This window comes from Vicugna pacos, chromosome 9 (genome assembly GCF_048564905.1).
Source record: "Vicugna pacos chromosome 9, VicPac4, whole genome shotgun sequence".
NCBI lineage: Eukaryota > Metazoa > Chordata > Mammalia > Artiodactyla > Camelidae > Vicugna > Vicugna pacos.
The window spans coordinates 76,496,083-76,512,396 of record NC_132995.1 but is presented as its reverse complement, the minus strand read 5'-3'; the positions used below and the strand labels follow the sequence as shown (position 1 = coordinate 76,512,396).

Genomic DNA, 16,314 nt, shown 5'->3' with positions numbered 1-16,314 from the left:
AGAGCTATCAAATCAATAACCTAACCATCAATCTTAAGAAACCAGAAAAAGAGCAAATTAAACCCAAAGCAGAAAGAAGGAAAGAAATAATAAAGATTACAGCAGAAGTGAAACAATTTTAAAAAAAAGAAAGAAAGGAAGAAAAATCAATGAAACTAAAAATGATTCTTTGAAAATATCAACAAAATTGACAAACCTTCAGCTAGGAGCTGTCTGAATAAAGAAAAGAAAGAAATTACATGCATCCCTTGTTTCATTGAGCATCACAGATACTGTGTTTTTTTAACAAATTGAAGGTCTGTAGCAACTCTGCACCAAGCAAGTCAATCAGCACCATTTTTCCAGCAGCATTTGCTCACTTTGTGTTTCTGTGCCACATGCTGGTAATTATTGCAATATTTCAAACTTCTTCATTATCATTGTACTTGCTATGGTGACCTGTCATCAGTCATCTTTGATGTTACTACTGTAATCGTTTTGGGGCACCACCAAAAACCACGCCCACGTAGGACGGTGAACTTAATAAACATTGTGTGTTCTGAGTCCACTGACTGTTCCCCCAACTCCCTCCCTCTCGTCAGGTCTTCCCACTCCCTGAAATGCAACAACGTGCAAATTAGGCCAGTTAATAATCCTACCATAGCCTCAAAGTGTTGAAGTGAAAGGAGAAGTCACAACTGATGAGGCAAATTTCACTGCTGTCTTAAGAAAATGCCACTGCCACTCCAACCTTCAGCAACCAACCACCCTAATAAACTAGCGGCCGTCAAATTCAAGGCAAGATCCTCTACCAGCAAAAAGATTACAACCTGCTGAAGGTTCAGATGATAGTTTGCACTGGGAAACCAAAAAATTCATTTGATTCACTTTATTGTGGTTGTCAGGAACCAAACCTGCAGTATCTCAAGGTATTTCTGTATTATAATCATGAATGAAAAAGGTATCATGACTACTGGCTTTATAATTTAAAAAAAAGAGGATTATAAGTGTACATTAAAAACAATTGTACAGCAACAAATTAAATAATCTAGCTGAAAAAGACAAATTCTTAGGGGAAAAAACTATCCAGAACTGATTCGAGAAGACACAGGAAATCTCGAATAGACCTGTGACAAGAGATTGAGGAAGTAATGAAAAAACTTCCCACAAGGAAGGCCAGGACCAGATGGCCTCTCTGGCGGAATCTACCTTTCAACCAGGCATTTAAAGAATTTACGCCAACCCTTCTCAAACACAGGAAAAGAAAACTACAGGTAAGTATCCCTTATGAACAAAGTCACAAAAATCCTTTCCGTATCGTGTGTTTCAAAAGACATACCATCCAGATTCCTTTGTTCCTCCTGCTGCGCAGCCACCTTCCTTACATCCCCTTGTACTAAATTCTCTCTTGTACTAAATCGAATTTCCTGGTTCCCTCCTCTTCTTGATTTATCCAATCATTCTGACAGAGTTCATGGCCTCCAGCAACTTCCTGAGATACAGCGCATTTGAAGTAAATATTCTAACAACCTCATGTTTCACATTTTTAGCCTACATTTAACAGTTTGGGAAAACACAGAACTAGCAGCTTGGAAAACTTTTCCTTCAGGATTCTGAGGCATTGATTCATTATCGATTATTTGCCAGTGTTATTGTTCCTAACCTCTTTTACGTGCTCCAGACCCAAAAGCTTTTAGGATCTTCCATTTATTTCTGACGTCTGAAATTCCATCATGATGTACTTTGACGTGGTTCTTTTTTTTTTCCGCAGCCACTAAGCTGTGCATGCTGAGTCCTCTCCATGTGGAAATTCAAGTTTTTTATTCAATTATTCTTAAATAATTTCCTCCCTTTTTTTTTCCCATTCTGTAATTCTGATTTTTCACATGTCAAATTTGCCAAGTGATTCTTTTCTTTTCTCCTGCTTGACATTCTTTTGTCCTGCTTTGTGGAAGATTTTTCTCCATTTTATCTCGTAACCTTCTACTAGAAATTTAATATCCTAAATTTCTAACTCTTCTATTAAGTATTTCATATTCTAAATGTCTAAGAGCTCATGTTTGTTTTCTGAGGACTGCTTTTTATGGTATCCTTTCTTGTTTCAAAGATAAAATTATCCCCTTACTTGCAAAGATATCAATAACTTACAAAAGAAGTTTTCTTCTTGAAGCGTTTCTATTTCCATCTTCTCTTTCTCATTGTGGTTATCCTGAAATGTTTCGTGATCCTTAATCTCTTACTTTAAAATGAAACACTTCGAAGTTGCCCAGAAATTGTGTGTTCATGGGTAGTTACCAGTGTGAGATGGTCAGTCTGATGACCTCTCTGGTGGCTGCCCATCTGTTATTGTCTGCTGGTCTTTGTCCATGATCATCAGTCCGTTACAGCAGGAGGAACCTTCCAATCTCACTCTAGGGGTAGAAGCCTGAGACCCAGTATTCTTAGAACTCGGAGGAGGAGGAGACACTAGGGGTGATTCCCAACATGCAAATTTCTACTCCATTCTGTTCTTGAGTATGACACCCTTAGCCTGAGCCTGCCTACTGTTCAAGTACAGAACAGTCTCCCCCTGAATGCCAGACAAGAAACTTGGACAAAGGTTACAAAACCCCTTCTTGGACCATGAGTGCTTGTCTACTCTTAGACAATTCTTTCAGGACACCTGCAGCCACTAATTCCTGAAGCGCCCCAGCGTTCTACAGCAGAATTCTAGACCAACTCTAGTCTTTCCACACCAGAAGTGGAACGCTGAGTTTTCTCAGATCTACAAAGTCAGTTACCACTTGTTGCTTTCCAGCTTCCAAAGTTTTACTTCTGTGATCAATTTTCCAGTTTTCTTTGTCCTTGACACTTTATGCTTAAATATAGGAACATATAATTCTAACAGGGGTTTGATGGCAAACAAAGTAAGTGGTTATTTAATCCACCATATTTAAAAGGATATTCACCTTATCAGTTTTGAAGTGTCACATCTTCACTGTTGTTCATTTTTAAACTGTATGAAATTTAGGCTCAAGTTCCAATAGGACACAGAGTTTCAACTGTCCAAGTGGTTACAATCATTTTAGCTTTAACATCTAGTTTTCCTATACTGTAGTCAAAAAGTATTGACTTACACAATTTCTCTTATTTAAAATTTCAAATTCTCCTTGAAGCCCAAGACATAATTTTTTTTTTTAAATTTCACAGGAATTTGGAAAAAATGTGTATTTCTTTACTGGGAACAAAATTTGACATACACCTATTAAAGCATTTTGCTATTCAAATCTTTATAGTCTTAATTTTTGTTTGTTTGATCTATTAAATTCTGAGAGATAAAGCCTCCTGAAAATACTGATGTTACCAATTTCTCTAAAGAAACTTGACTTCACATGTTTCAATGTTATCTGAGTTTATCATACAAAACTTCAAGCCTAATATTGTTCAATGTTCCAAACTTTTTATTAATTAAAACTTTCTCTTTTTTTCATTCAAAGGTTTTGGCCTAGAAAGGTTTTATCCTTTGCTTGATATGAATTGAACTTGCAAGTTTTAATATTATTTTTGCCACTCCTTATTTTCAACACTGTGTCATCTTTACTTAGCAAAAACTCGTATAAAATCTCGTAACGATAATTTTAAATTCAATTTGTAAAGGGGAGGAGAGTAGGAAAGAAACCAGTTTCAATTAAATTAAGAAAAAGCCGTTAGAAGGTTTCTGGGTAATCAAACTTGACAGGAAAGTTAGTGATTAAGGCTTGGAAAATAAGGTGAACCAGGAGATGACCAGGCAAGTAGTATCACACTGAAGGACATCTACTCAGGATGCCATCTGCATCTCTGTTAATGGCAGTGCAACCACTAAGACACTCACTGCCATAGCGTAAGGCTTCTGGTTCCACCACAGCCACGGAAGGGTGTATCTGTCTCCTCCACCTCCTTCCTCTCTGAGCCGTTTCAGTAGGACCGATACATATGGAAGTCAGTTTGGTTTCCTAGTTTCCATCCGCTTTAAACTGCTACCTTTCGTTTATGTAGTGATTTTTCATTGCTTTTCAGAATGCACAGACCCACAGCAGCAAACACAGGTGAGGATGGGTCTATTTCCAGTAAGTCTGTGCCACAAAAAATAGGGAACTATTTAGGAAAGAGATTCTGGGCAGGGCTTCGGGCAAACTTCCTATCCCCCAAACCGCTGGCTTAACCATTAATCAGCGAACAGAAGATAGCTCTGCCATTACCCCTTCTCACCCATATTCTCTATCCAGAGACCCCAGATTTCAGGGATGCTGATGAATCTCCTTCCCTGTGACAGTAGAGGACAATCTGTTTTCTCTTGCTCTGGCTGATATGCCTCAACAGGTAACTTGGATATAGTCTAATGCACCTATTTCACCATGGTGCCAGAACCTCACTAACTTCTTTACTAACTGAAGTTAAGCCCATGCTAGCTGTGAGAATGGTTAAAATGTAAACTCGTTATAGTAAGACTAACACACCATCTTAAAACTCCAGACCCTATTAACTCCTAAACTCTGTTCTAATTACTAATTCTAAAGAAGGCAGGAAAATATATTTTAAATTACATCCCTTTTATAATTTTTCATATTTTTCTAATTCTAAGCATTGTACTCATTGTAAGAAAACAGTATACACTCAAGAACTCTTTAAAAACTCCAGTGAAGACAAGCATGCTATATGTTGAGTATCAACCACGACTGCTGCCTGGAGAGGACTGTATTTTAGGGATCCCCCAATAAAAGCCGTGTGCTCCAAACACTTCCTAAATTTTAAAACAAGTATCTAGTTTTTATTGGTAGACCAGATTATTAATCTTTATTATCTTCTTTCCCACCAACTCCTATACCAATTAGAATGTCTCTTAGGCCATGACCTAAAGGTACTATTATAACTCAAAATTCAGTAATACAAGCCCTTCTTAGTATCCATCTCAGATTTTTTTTTTAGTTGAAAGTACTAGTAATTCAGAAAATACCACTAACGCATAACTTTCCTGGATTTTACTAAGTTTTCAAACCAATTTTTTTACATGTATCGGAGATGTAACCTCAATTAGTATTAACAACTTATTTGGTAAACTGTCTTCAAGTTTATTTTCAATACTGAAAGATAATAAAATTGTTCCATTCTTATTTTAACCTTACACTACAAACTTAGGAGCAACATATTTTACCTGCTTTAGTCTAAAACTACCCGTTCTTATTCTCAGTATAGCCCCCTCCGCCCCATTTACCAAGATGATGACCTCTGCCTGGCCTCCCTCACTTCAGTCTCTTCTCCAGTCACGTTGTACCTGGCTGCTGATCGTTCTCATTTTCCCTCATGTACTTCTTCTGTTCAACGGCCTTCAGTAGAACTCCTTTATTTCTAATTTCTAATCCAAACTTCTTTAGATTCCTCCAGCTCAGGCCACCACCTTATAAACTTTATTTTTCATCCCATTCATTTAAAACAGACTCTGCTTTGAAAGAGGAAAACGCCTGCAGGCCGCAGCTCCCATCTCTGTGCTTTTAACTCAACTTCCCCCTAGCTGATGCTCCCTTCTACCGCTTCTTCAAAATCTACATGAAAAGTTATTTTTGCCAGAAAGCTTTTCCAGTCTTAATACACACTATTCATATGATTTTGTGTCAGATCAGTAATTCAAATATTTCATCATTAAGCCACTCTTTAAGTTGTGTCTTAGATAATGACCTCTTCAGAGCAGGAACCATATCATTCACTCTGTATATCTGCATTCTTACCCCCTCATGTGGTACTAAATGAATTTTGTATAATAATTAACCCAATTAAAACAAGCAAAGGTTGGGAGAAATACAACCACACTTACAAGGTTTTTTCTGAATACAAAAAAATTAAATCTCCCCAAATCAAATTCAAATATTCTTTTTTTTCAAAACAACATAAAAAAAAAATATCCTTAAATACTTTTTTCCTACACATAGAAGTCAGGTCTTAAAGTTATAATTAATAACATTCCAATTGTTTTGTTTGTGTAATTTTCTAAATCTAGCCCCAAAAAACTACTATGTAGTCTTAATATTTTATAGATAATAAACATAGTTTTTCAATGTCTAACCAATTTTGCATTGGCCTTCTATACTACACAAATACAAAACCTACATAATAAAAGTTCACAGATGAGGTTTTATTTCTTCAAGACAACAATTAAAATTCTTGGAGCAAGAGGATATTAAGCAAACAATACAAATTCCAAAAAACAAGACTTTATATAATTTTTTCATTCATAAGCTCAAAAACATTCATAATCAAACGTTAATGAGAATGTATTTTCATGTCTACTTACGCACAATTTACAAAACATATTCTTCCTCACAACTAAGTATATTAGAATGTGAAGATACATATTTTCGTTATATACTTTTCACAACTTTTATTATAATACATATTTCAGAAATGATATCTTTCTCCCAAAAGCACCAATCGTTATACTAGAATAAGGCTTCTAGTACTCAGTATTTATGAAAAACAACGCTGTAACCATTAATCCCATTTGGAAAAATATAATTCCAGGACTACATGCAAAAATCACGATCAATAGTTCCATTGCAGAGATGTTTACAAAGTGTCCTTCGTGGATTTCAACCATTTAAACTTTTGTGCAACTGTCCTTAAGGTAGAATTCTCATTCTTTACACATAAATAAATGTCAGTATCTTTCTGGTTGAGAGTGGATACATATCTGTAAACAAAAGTACACAAATTTATGCCTGCCCCTACAATCACAATCAGAAACACTCAAATACCTTATTAAGGAACCTGAAATGCCTGAAAGCTAACTTACACAATGCCTAGAAGCTACTGTTAAAGAGGTTCCAAAAGGCCGCTATATAAGGAGGCAATTCAAGATTTCCTCAGCCTACTTCTTGGCTATACGCCTGGAGGACACTGCAATGAAAGCAAGACAGACAACTATGTTACCTATGGAAGCAATTCAAATCTCTACATTCTAAACAAGTTTTCTAGGCCTAGAACTAACCTCTAAAAGGTTACTATCAATGGAAGCAAGAAACATCCCTCTGATGTCGGTATATATCACACTGCAGAAAAACAGAAGGGCCCTAGCACCCACTATGTATCATCTGATTTACCGCCATACTCACCCGACAATGCCGAACAAGGACAGACAAGAAAAAGATGCAGGAGTCAACTCCCGCTACCCTTAGAAAGGACAAGTGTGCCATAGCAAGTTCAAAAATAAGTAAAACATTCATAATGACAGAGGCTAGAATAGTGGCTACTTCTGTGAAGGGGAATTAATAGGAAGGGGCACAAGACACATTTTTCAGTACAGAAAATGTTAAGCATCTTGATCTGGATAGAAGTTATCTGCATGTATTTATTTGGAGAATTTCACTGAGTTGTGTGCACTTCACTGTATGCAAAATATATATAAATAAAACATTTAGAAATAAGTCACCAATAATGGTAAAATCTAAAACTCAATTTTCACCCTTTTTCATCATTCTCCACTTCTCATCACAGAACTTCAATATTCCCTAAATGCAACTCTTTCCCCTTGGAAGACCCACAAAGCTGTTAGTATTCTAACAGCATTTTTCATACTGTCTCATATTAGTTCACCTGAAGATTAACTCAGTATTCAAGTGCTCGTGTGCAAGGCATGGACGAGGCACCCTCCAACATCTACCCAACACACACACACCCCACACCCCCACACTGGATTCAGGGCACTCTACTACCCGGTTTCTAGTGTCTCCCATCTTAATTCCCACCCTTCTTTATGACAATGTTCTTCCCCAGCTTATCTTTCCTCAACTATCCTGTAAGACTCTGTACAGTTTCTGCTTGATCCTTGCTCCATACTTACGGCCTATATCTGCACTGTAAAATGTGATAACCATATGTGACTGCTGAGCACTAGCCTGGCTAGTCCAAACTGAGATATGCTTTAAGTACATTAACACACACTGGATTTTGATGATTTGGTGTGAAAATAAAAAGAAAGAATGTAAAGCACTGCAATCATGTGTACATGCTGAAATGGTAATATTTTTGATATATTGGGTTAAACAAAATGCATTGATAATATTAATTTTAACTTATTTTCTTTTTATTTTTTAATGTGGCTACAGAAAAATTCAAATCACATTGTGGCTTATATTTCTACTGGGCAGTGCTAATCTATACAATCTATTTATAAATGCCCCACAAATTAGCTTTTAATATATGTTATCCACCCAATGAGAGGGTAAGAATTCAATGCTAAGCTTTTCTTCTTTTATAAATTAAAGATTAGTGCATTATTAATTACTAACAGTAACTAAACAGGATTTAAGTAACTATTTAATGTCACTTTTTAAAGATTTTTAACAAGGAAGCTTAAGACATTTCAAAATGTAAAAATATTTTAAGTTGTTTTCATACGGCTATAAACTGAAAATGTCACCTCCATTTTACATGTATCCATTTTGAGTTAAATGTCTCACCAGAAAGGACAGACAGCATTATTAAAGCTGCAGAACTTCTAATCCCAGAGAGTATTAGTTCTAATTAAACTAGATTATTTTTCATCTTAGTCACTCAGTAAAGAAAAAAAGCAGCTTCCATTCTGACCAATATCACTGTGCCAATGTCCCGTAGCCAAGACAAAGAACCTTTATATGGTGGTATGAATAAACAATGTGGGCAATAAGACACCACTTGAAATAAGGGTAAACTGAAAAATGCTTTTACAATGCTAAGTTTTATAAGTAGGAGATAAAACTTACAAACTTCATAATAGGATAAAATGATAGACATAGAAAAGATAGGAAGGCAGAACAGAAAGGTCTCCTCTGTAGAATCGAGATACGCCTCAGTCCACACTTGGCTCTTCTACTGTTTACTACCCATGTGACCCAAGTCTTAGTTTCCCTGCATATAAAATGGGAATATATACATCACAGCATTAGTGTGAGGAACACACAGTAGATGCTTAATTAATGTCAGTCTCACTCCCTTTCCTTTATTACTAATGATTATATAATGGTGACAAGGTTATGGGTGACAACCCTGCCTTCATTTTCCATTGAAAATATTTCTTAAACAAATATTAAACTTCTAATGTTTCATACTCACACCCCTCCTCATGTGAACTTACAAGTGCTTTCACTAGCTGCCTTTAACAATTTTTTTTTTAAGTTTAAAATTTGTGTCTGTGGTGGGGGAGGTAGGTGGTACCAAAAAGACTCAAGTGGTAAAGGTTAAGACTATACATCACAGACACATATAAAACAAAGAAAGTGTGGAAAGGAAAGCAGCGAAAGGAAATGCTGCTTGAGGAAATCCCCGTGACTCGGACTAAGCAATGGAAAGACAACATTCTCCTCCTCAATCTAGCTTCTGCTGAAGCCACGCCTCCCTCTCATCCGGGCCTCTGTGTACATTACACACGAATACACAGAGCCACTCACCCTCTTCTTTCCGCTAATGGTCACCACCATCCTCTGGGCCAAAAACTTACATGGAAGTGAAGAAATTGAGGATATTGTAACAAAGCAAACCAACACACCGGTAAGGAAATAACTTCACTAAAACGCACTCATTTCCAAGTGCATTTATTTATTCATCAGCTGACAGTCATAAAAGGAAATGTGCTCCTGAAACATTGACCTGGTCATAGCTTTTGCTGCTAGAACTAGAGATGGCACACTTTGGTGCCTGTCTCTGACTTCCTCTGCAGATACAGGCCTAAACACGGAACATTACAAAAAGTACACAACTTCAGATCACTCACAGGTGAAAATTTCAAGTTACTGGAGAAAACACAACTGAACAATGGTGATAAGAACTTTATTATTATTCTAACAGCTGACATTTATTCAGCATTCATTGCGTATCAGAACGCTAAGGACTTTACTAGCTGAATTAAGTAATGTAAACCTTAAACCTCTATGAAGATGGTATGACTGTTAGACCTCCTTGCCTAGTGCTTACACAGCTAGATTTTAGCCCCACCAGTTTTACATCAAGGCTTACACTGTTTAAACCTTATTCTCCCATCCTGCCTCCATATATACATATTAAAAATTACACGTTCAAGTATGACTTTGTGTGTATGTATATATACACACGTGTTTGTGTGTGTATATAAACGCATCTACATGTGTATTTGTGTGTGTATAATATCAGTAACTCAATAGTAAGCAACAGGCAATTAATTCCAACTCTTACAAGTTTTTTATCCATCTTCACAAACCATTCAACAATTAACAGGAATCACCTCCCTTCTCAGTAACTGGTGTTTTTAAAGTTCTAGTCATGTCTAACATCTTCCTCAAGAAACTGATGAAAAAGATACGTATTATGCTTTCAAGTAAAAAGATAAATACCATGGAAGAAAGGATTAAAATATTCATCTTTTATAAAAATTAGATAAATTACTGATATAATACAGGTACATACGGTTTATAAATTATACTTTAATCCCAACACTTTATTCGGTGTTTTTTTATTTTAAATTATCATTCTGGCTCACAACATATTAGTTTCCAGACTTTGTACAAAGTCTTTTAAAAGCTGTATTTTCCCACAGATACAGAGAACAAACAGGGTGGTTGGGGGGGGGGGGAGGAGTATGGGCAAAATAGCTGAGAGGAATTAAGAGGTACAAACTTCCAGTTTTAAAAATAAGTAAACCATGGGAATTTAATATAATATACAGCATAAGAAATACGCCAATAATATTATAACAACTTTGTAATGGGGTCAGATGGTTACTAGGCTTATCATGGTGATCATTCCATAATGTATTTAAATGTTGATCACTAGTTGTACACGTGAAACTAACATAATATTGTACATCAACTATATTTCAACTAAAAAACAAAATAAATAAAGCTGTATTTTCAACTTCAATGAATGAGATACATACTAAAAATCTTAAGACCTAAAATCTTGTGTTTATCACTTGAACCAAAGTCACCTGTACCACAGTTCAGACTAACAGAATTAAATTTCAAGAACAAATCACTCATCTATACTTTTCACATAGTTACTTACAAAATCACAGTTCCAAGAATCTCAAATGAAATGGGAAGGCCACATCTCGCAGACAGAAGAGGCAGGGCAAAGATTAGGAGAGGGAGAACCCAAGAGAAATCTCTTAGAAACACTAATCTTCATAGTCTCACTTTCCCTCACCCGAGAGAAGTACGCACTGCTGCTGCCACTGCCCTAGCGTGCTCCTCCTCCTCTTCCTCCTGAAATCCTCGGCTCTTCTCCTCCTGGAAAGTTATCCCACAGAACTTCTTGTTTTTCCTGCTAACACCTCTCAATTGTCAAAGATCTTGTATCTTGAACTGAAAGGAACAAAAACGTCCTAACTCCTCCTAATCTCATGAGTCCCCAGTAAACTCAAAGAGGACAGGAATTTCACAGTTTAACTTTGGCAGATCTAAGAAATAATTAAACAGTACAGCAACTGAGGCTCTAGATATGAGAAAACATCCTTTTCATGGAGACTCCCTCTCCCCGAAGAAAGAACACAAATTGAATTTGGTGTCCTACCTTCTAGGTCTCAGCTGACCTTTATGTTTGTTCTTGAGAGGAGGAAGACGAGAAATACTGCAGCCAACCAGCAGGGTGAGCTAGCACTAGAATCGGCTTGATTAGAAGCAGTTCTCTTACAATTCAGTGGGGTGGATGGTTTGCACTTTTAAAAGCAGCTATCCCCTCCTAATAAGCCAGAGTTAGAAGACACTACTTCTAGAACTCCTTCAGTCAGCGTTACAGAAGTCTGTTCAGTATTTACAGACTCTCCATCTACAAAGCAGACATCCTCTCTACCAGAGGGGTTAACGATATCAAATAAATGAAAAAAAAAAAATCCGAGCTCATGTGACTATCCAGAATATTATAATATCCATCCTTCATTCTCATGCTTTATTTTATAGGACTATCAATGTAAAAAGATTTAAAAACACTTTTTAAAAAAGAATTGCTAAAACTAATATTCTATAAAACTAGGGCTAGATAAGTCAGCACTGCAATTTCTGCATTCAGTGCAAGCTACAGCTGCCTTAAGATCTGCCTGAAAAGCAGCCATGAGAAGAGCATTCCCACAAGAGTAAGATGCCCTGTTTTCCTTTAGAATCACATTCTGAGAAGAGTCTAAGTAAGTAACCGTAAACACTAACAACATATTTGGGATGAAAAATGAACTTGCCTTCTCTGACAACCAGTTTCCACACATTTTTTAAATTGCAGGTAATCCCACCACTTCAAGTGACTGTCCTGGAGTCTTTCTTTTCCCCTCCTGTTACCCAATATAGTCTCAATTCAGCCAAAACAAAACTTGCCCTCTTTTATAACTTGAGTGACAAATTAAAGCTGCAAAAAGTTTAAGGTTTGCAGGTGACAGACTCATTTTATAATTACAAATAATCTGGGAATAATCCTTATTATCATAAGACTAAAGTATAATTAAATCCACTCACCTACATAGTGTTGAGAATTATGAAATATATCAACTTTCCAAGAAAAATCAATTTAGATGCACTTTAAATGACCCACAAAAGCTGTAAAACCTCCAATTTACCTGTCTTTGTAAAATGTGGTATCAAAAGAAGTTAAAGATAACTGTGCGATCCCGTTGATCTTCCTACCTGTTGAATTCCCTAACTGATCTTACATGTCTACTGCTCGGCAGTAGTATTAGATAGTCTGATCAAGCTGTTTTTAACAAGGGGCAGTGGCACATCCATCTACCCAACTAAAACACTGTTACAAAACGAAAGGCATTAGCACCACTGTTTTGAGCATCTATTTCATTTCTTATTTAATAACTGGTAGTAATGGCAATTACTTCAAACTTTCCAAGAAGTTTATCAAGCTACCTTTTTTTTTTAATGTATGGATCAAGATTGCTTTTTGAAAACCTCAAAATTCAAAAGCAACATTGCTTTGAAATTATCTCAAATGTCTACATTTTGTATTTGAGTTTGTTTCACTGGAAGTCACTCTAAAAACTAAGTCACCATGTTAAGTTAAATAAGTTTTTAATTATTGTCACAGAATTTATTACTATCTAATTAACAAGTATTCTCAAACACATCCCCTTGTTTTGTTTTATAACCATTATTAGTTGCATACGGTCACCTCCTTATCCGAGCAATGTGACTAATGAAAGGACCAATGAGGTACAAGATGAGACACAATTCTCCATTATGCAATTAACAATCATCTCTGGTCCTCAATATATTGTAAAATAAAGGGTGAAAACAGTTCTCTAAGATTCCTTCTATGCTAAAACTGTATGATTCAATAATCATTTTGCTGACATTAATATATTTCCTATTCATTAACACAAGATTGTCCTCTCTTAGAAGGAGAAAAGCTAAGAAGGGGGGACATACAAATTTGGGGGAAAAAACAAGGAAAATGAAAGTTTTAAGTAATGTTGAAAAGTTCAAATTTCAATTTGAACAAAGATCTAAAATTAGTTATCTAATGTGTTTAAACATCCCTTCAAATAAGCAATGTAATTTGTTAATGTAGCCTGCCCAAAATAAAACATTAGTTGTTTCCAAATTTTGTACTTCAAGTATTACAAACACACAAAGTATGATGGAGACATAAGTGCAGTGTAACTTTAAATTATGTTAGAAATTCTAAAACTTATACTACCATGATTTTAAGAGCAGTGCACATATCACTGTACTAAACTAGTCGAGCTTTCATGTTTCACCTATTAAACTGCCTAAATTGTAACTTCTTTATAAAAACTGATCTTTTCTTACCAAACCTATCAATGCAATATTGCTGCCATCGAGTTCCCTGGATACTTACACATGGCACTGAAGGCAAACAGCAGGTTTCCTCTCTTTGAGTAACTTGAGTTGTCTATTTTTTGAAACGCTCTTTTTCTTGTGGGACCAAAGAAGTAACTAAACTACAACAGAGAGGCAATATACTATTAAGGCAAATCTAATCTATCATCCAGATGCAACAAGCCTGGCATTAGTTAGGACCGGCCAGAATGGATGATGGTGTTTGGGTTATTTCTGTTGAAATCATTAACTTGTACACAAAACAGGACCATCATTCGGGCCCTCAATCGTGTTTATCTCCTCGTTGAGCACTTCTCAATGACCACACAAAATTTGAAGTCTAAACACAAAAAGTTTCATCGCAACTAAATTTGTCAATATTACTTCAACAGTTCAAGAAAAGTTTTCCACTAATGTTGCTAAACCATGGATGGATCCCAACACGAGAGTCGTCTGTGGAAGTCTCGTAACAAGAAACCGTTAGCTCCACCACCTAAGTTTCCAATCACTGGGAAGGGTCTGGGACAACTCATCTTCAGGTTCACGGGAGAAGTGGAGCACACCTGCTTTCCTCTGGCAGAGATTAAGCTCCCAGGGACACAAAGGCCAGGGAATCAGACCTGGAGAAGCAAAAAGCTTTAGCTGGACGCCCACCAAGCCCCTGGCAACCCAAGCACTCTGAGCGGTTTACCTCTTGCTGCTACTTCCCAGGCACCTAGCGGCAAAAGGGCTCGCGGCACCGGGGGCGGCGAGGGCTCTGCGGCACCGGCCCCACGTTAGGGGAGGGGTGTGTACGCTTAGCGCCAGAGCCGCGGCTCCCGGCCGAGGCCGAGCGGCCCGGACGGCGGGGCCGCCCGTTACTCCGGGCGTCGCAATGGCGGCCGCCGGGCTCCCCGGGCCGCCCGCTCTCGGCCCCTTCCCCCTCCTGCTCACTGGCTGCTCGGCTTCATGTGACTAAACAAAACCCCCAAGTCTAGCGCCCGGCTCTGCCCCTTTGTGTCCGCTCCCGGACCCTCCGACGCCGCCGAGGAGAAGCCCTCCCCCCGCCTCCGCCGAGTCCCGCCCCGCGGCGGCGGCCGCCGCTCACCTCAGGCTCGGCCGCCCCCCGCGGCCGCCGCGGCCGCCGCCGCCCCGAACCCGGGGCCCGGGCTCCTTGTGCAGCACCAACTCCGCCTCCTCGGCCGCCGCCGCCATCTTAGCCTGTGCGGCAAAACGCGTCCTTTCGGATGGTCGGGACCCAGCCCAGGGCGGAGCTCCCCGCGCCGAGCGCCGGCGGCCGGGGCCCCCCGCGTCCCTCCGCCACCCCCAGCCCCGCCGCCGCCGCCGCCGCCGCCGCCGCCGCCCCGGGGCCCGGAAGCCACGCGGGCCCCGGCGAATCCGACCAAATAAGCCCTGAAACTCACAGTTTGGTGCCGCGTGCGTCAAACCGGGGCGACGCCGGGCGCGCGCGGCGTCCCCGCGTCACACGCCGCTCTGTACGCCGCCCGGCCCGGCGGCCCCCTCCGCTCCCCGCTTCTCGCCGCCGGCCCCGGTTCCCACGGCGCAGGCGCGCGGCTTTCCCGCCTCCGACCGGGCCGCGGGCCGCGGGGGCGGCCGGCGCCGAGCTCCCGGGCGGCCTCGAGCTGCCGGGGCGGCCGGGGGGCCACGCCGACGGGGGCGGCAGGCGCAGCGCTCCACCGTTCCCGGGTGCCACAGACCCCGCAAGGTCACCTCCCCCAGCGCTGACCTAATCACTCTCGAGGCGGTTCCCGCCCCGAAGTAGGCACGCTCCAAATATGGTGGTGCCCAAACTCTGCGGGGCCCGAGCGCTCCGGCAGGCCCAGGCCCGTTAAGGTGGAGCAGGCCCGCGTCGGGCGTCCGCGGCCACGCGCGAGCCCCGGCCCCTTCCCCGTTCCCGCCGCGGAGGGAGACCGCCGGGGGCTCGAGGCTGCCCGCCACCGCTGCAGGGCGGCGGCGGAGGAGGGCGTGTGGGCCTTAAGGGGGCCAGTTGTCGGGAGATGCTTCCTGGGGACACGGCATCCACTGAAGCATCTCCCCGGACAGCACAGCCTACCCTGAAAGGGGCCCTGGGTTTGGTCCAGCTTGACTCTGAGGATGCTGCTCCCTCCGCATTAAGCACCTGAGATACTGGTTAACCCTTCAGAGAATTAGTAGGTCCTGAGAAAGTTCTGGGAAAGTTTTGAAACAAGTATGCAGGCAGAGTTCCATCGACCACGCTTTGGGAAACACTGAGTAGGAGCTATTCTCTTCCCTTTCAAGATGAGCAAACAAGAAGTTGCTAACATGTCTGATATGAACCAGAAATTCCTGAGGAATCTACTAGTCCCACCTTAATAAATTCTTTGGCTGTTCTGAATCTGTTTTCTCATTAAACAAATCTTTTCATTAATAACAGCTATCAAAAACTGTGCTTTCCCAAACCCTCAAGATGTTACTGGCGTTCAGAGGAATACACTATAATTGCAGTTATTTGACAAACATGAGAAACATTCCCTTCCCTATAGGATGGGGACCTCATCATCATTATCAGCAAACATAGATT

The 16,314-nt window shown here is 39.9% G+C and overlaps 1 protein-coding gene across 16 annotated transcripts in view; it reads right to left on the bottom strand.

The window, feature by feature from the left end:
- ZNF644 (zinc finger protein 644) overlaps nt 1–15,397 on the bottom strand; it is a 98,904-nt gene extending 83,507 nt beyond the window's left edge. For 6 of the 16 annotated variants that reach the window (XM_072968261.1, XM_072968249.1, XM_072968244.1 and 3 more), the window contains exon 1: nt 14,860–15,074. The gene's annotated coding sequence lies outside the window, so the exon portion shown is untranslated. Of the gene's footprint in view, nt 1–13,791; nt 14,393–14,859; nt 15,075–15,175 lie in introns of those variants that run through there. The other 10 variants (XM_072968247.1, XM_072968260.1, XM_072968245.1 and 7 more) reach the window with 8 other exon arrangements.
- Between the last annotated feature and the right edge of the window lie 917 nt (nt 15,398–16,314).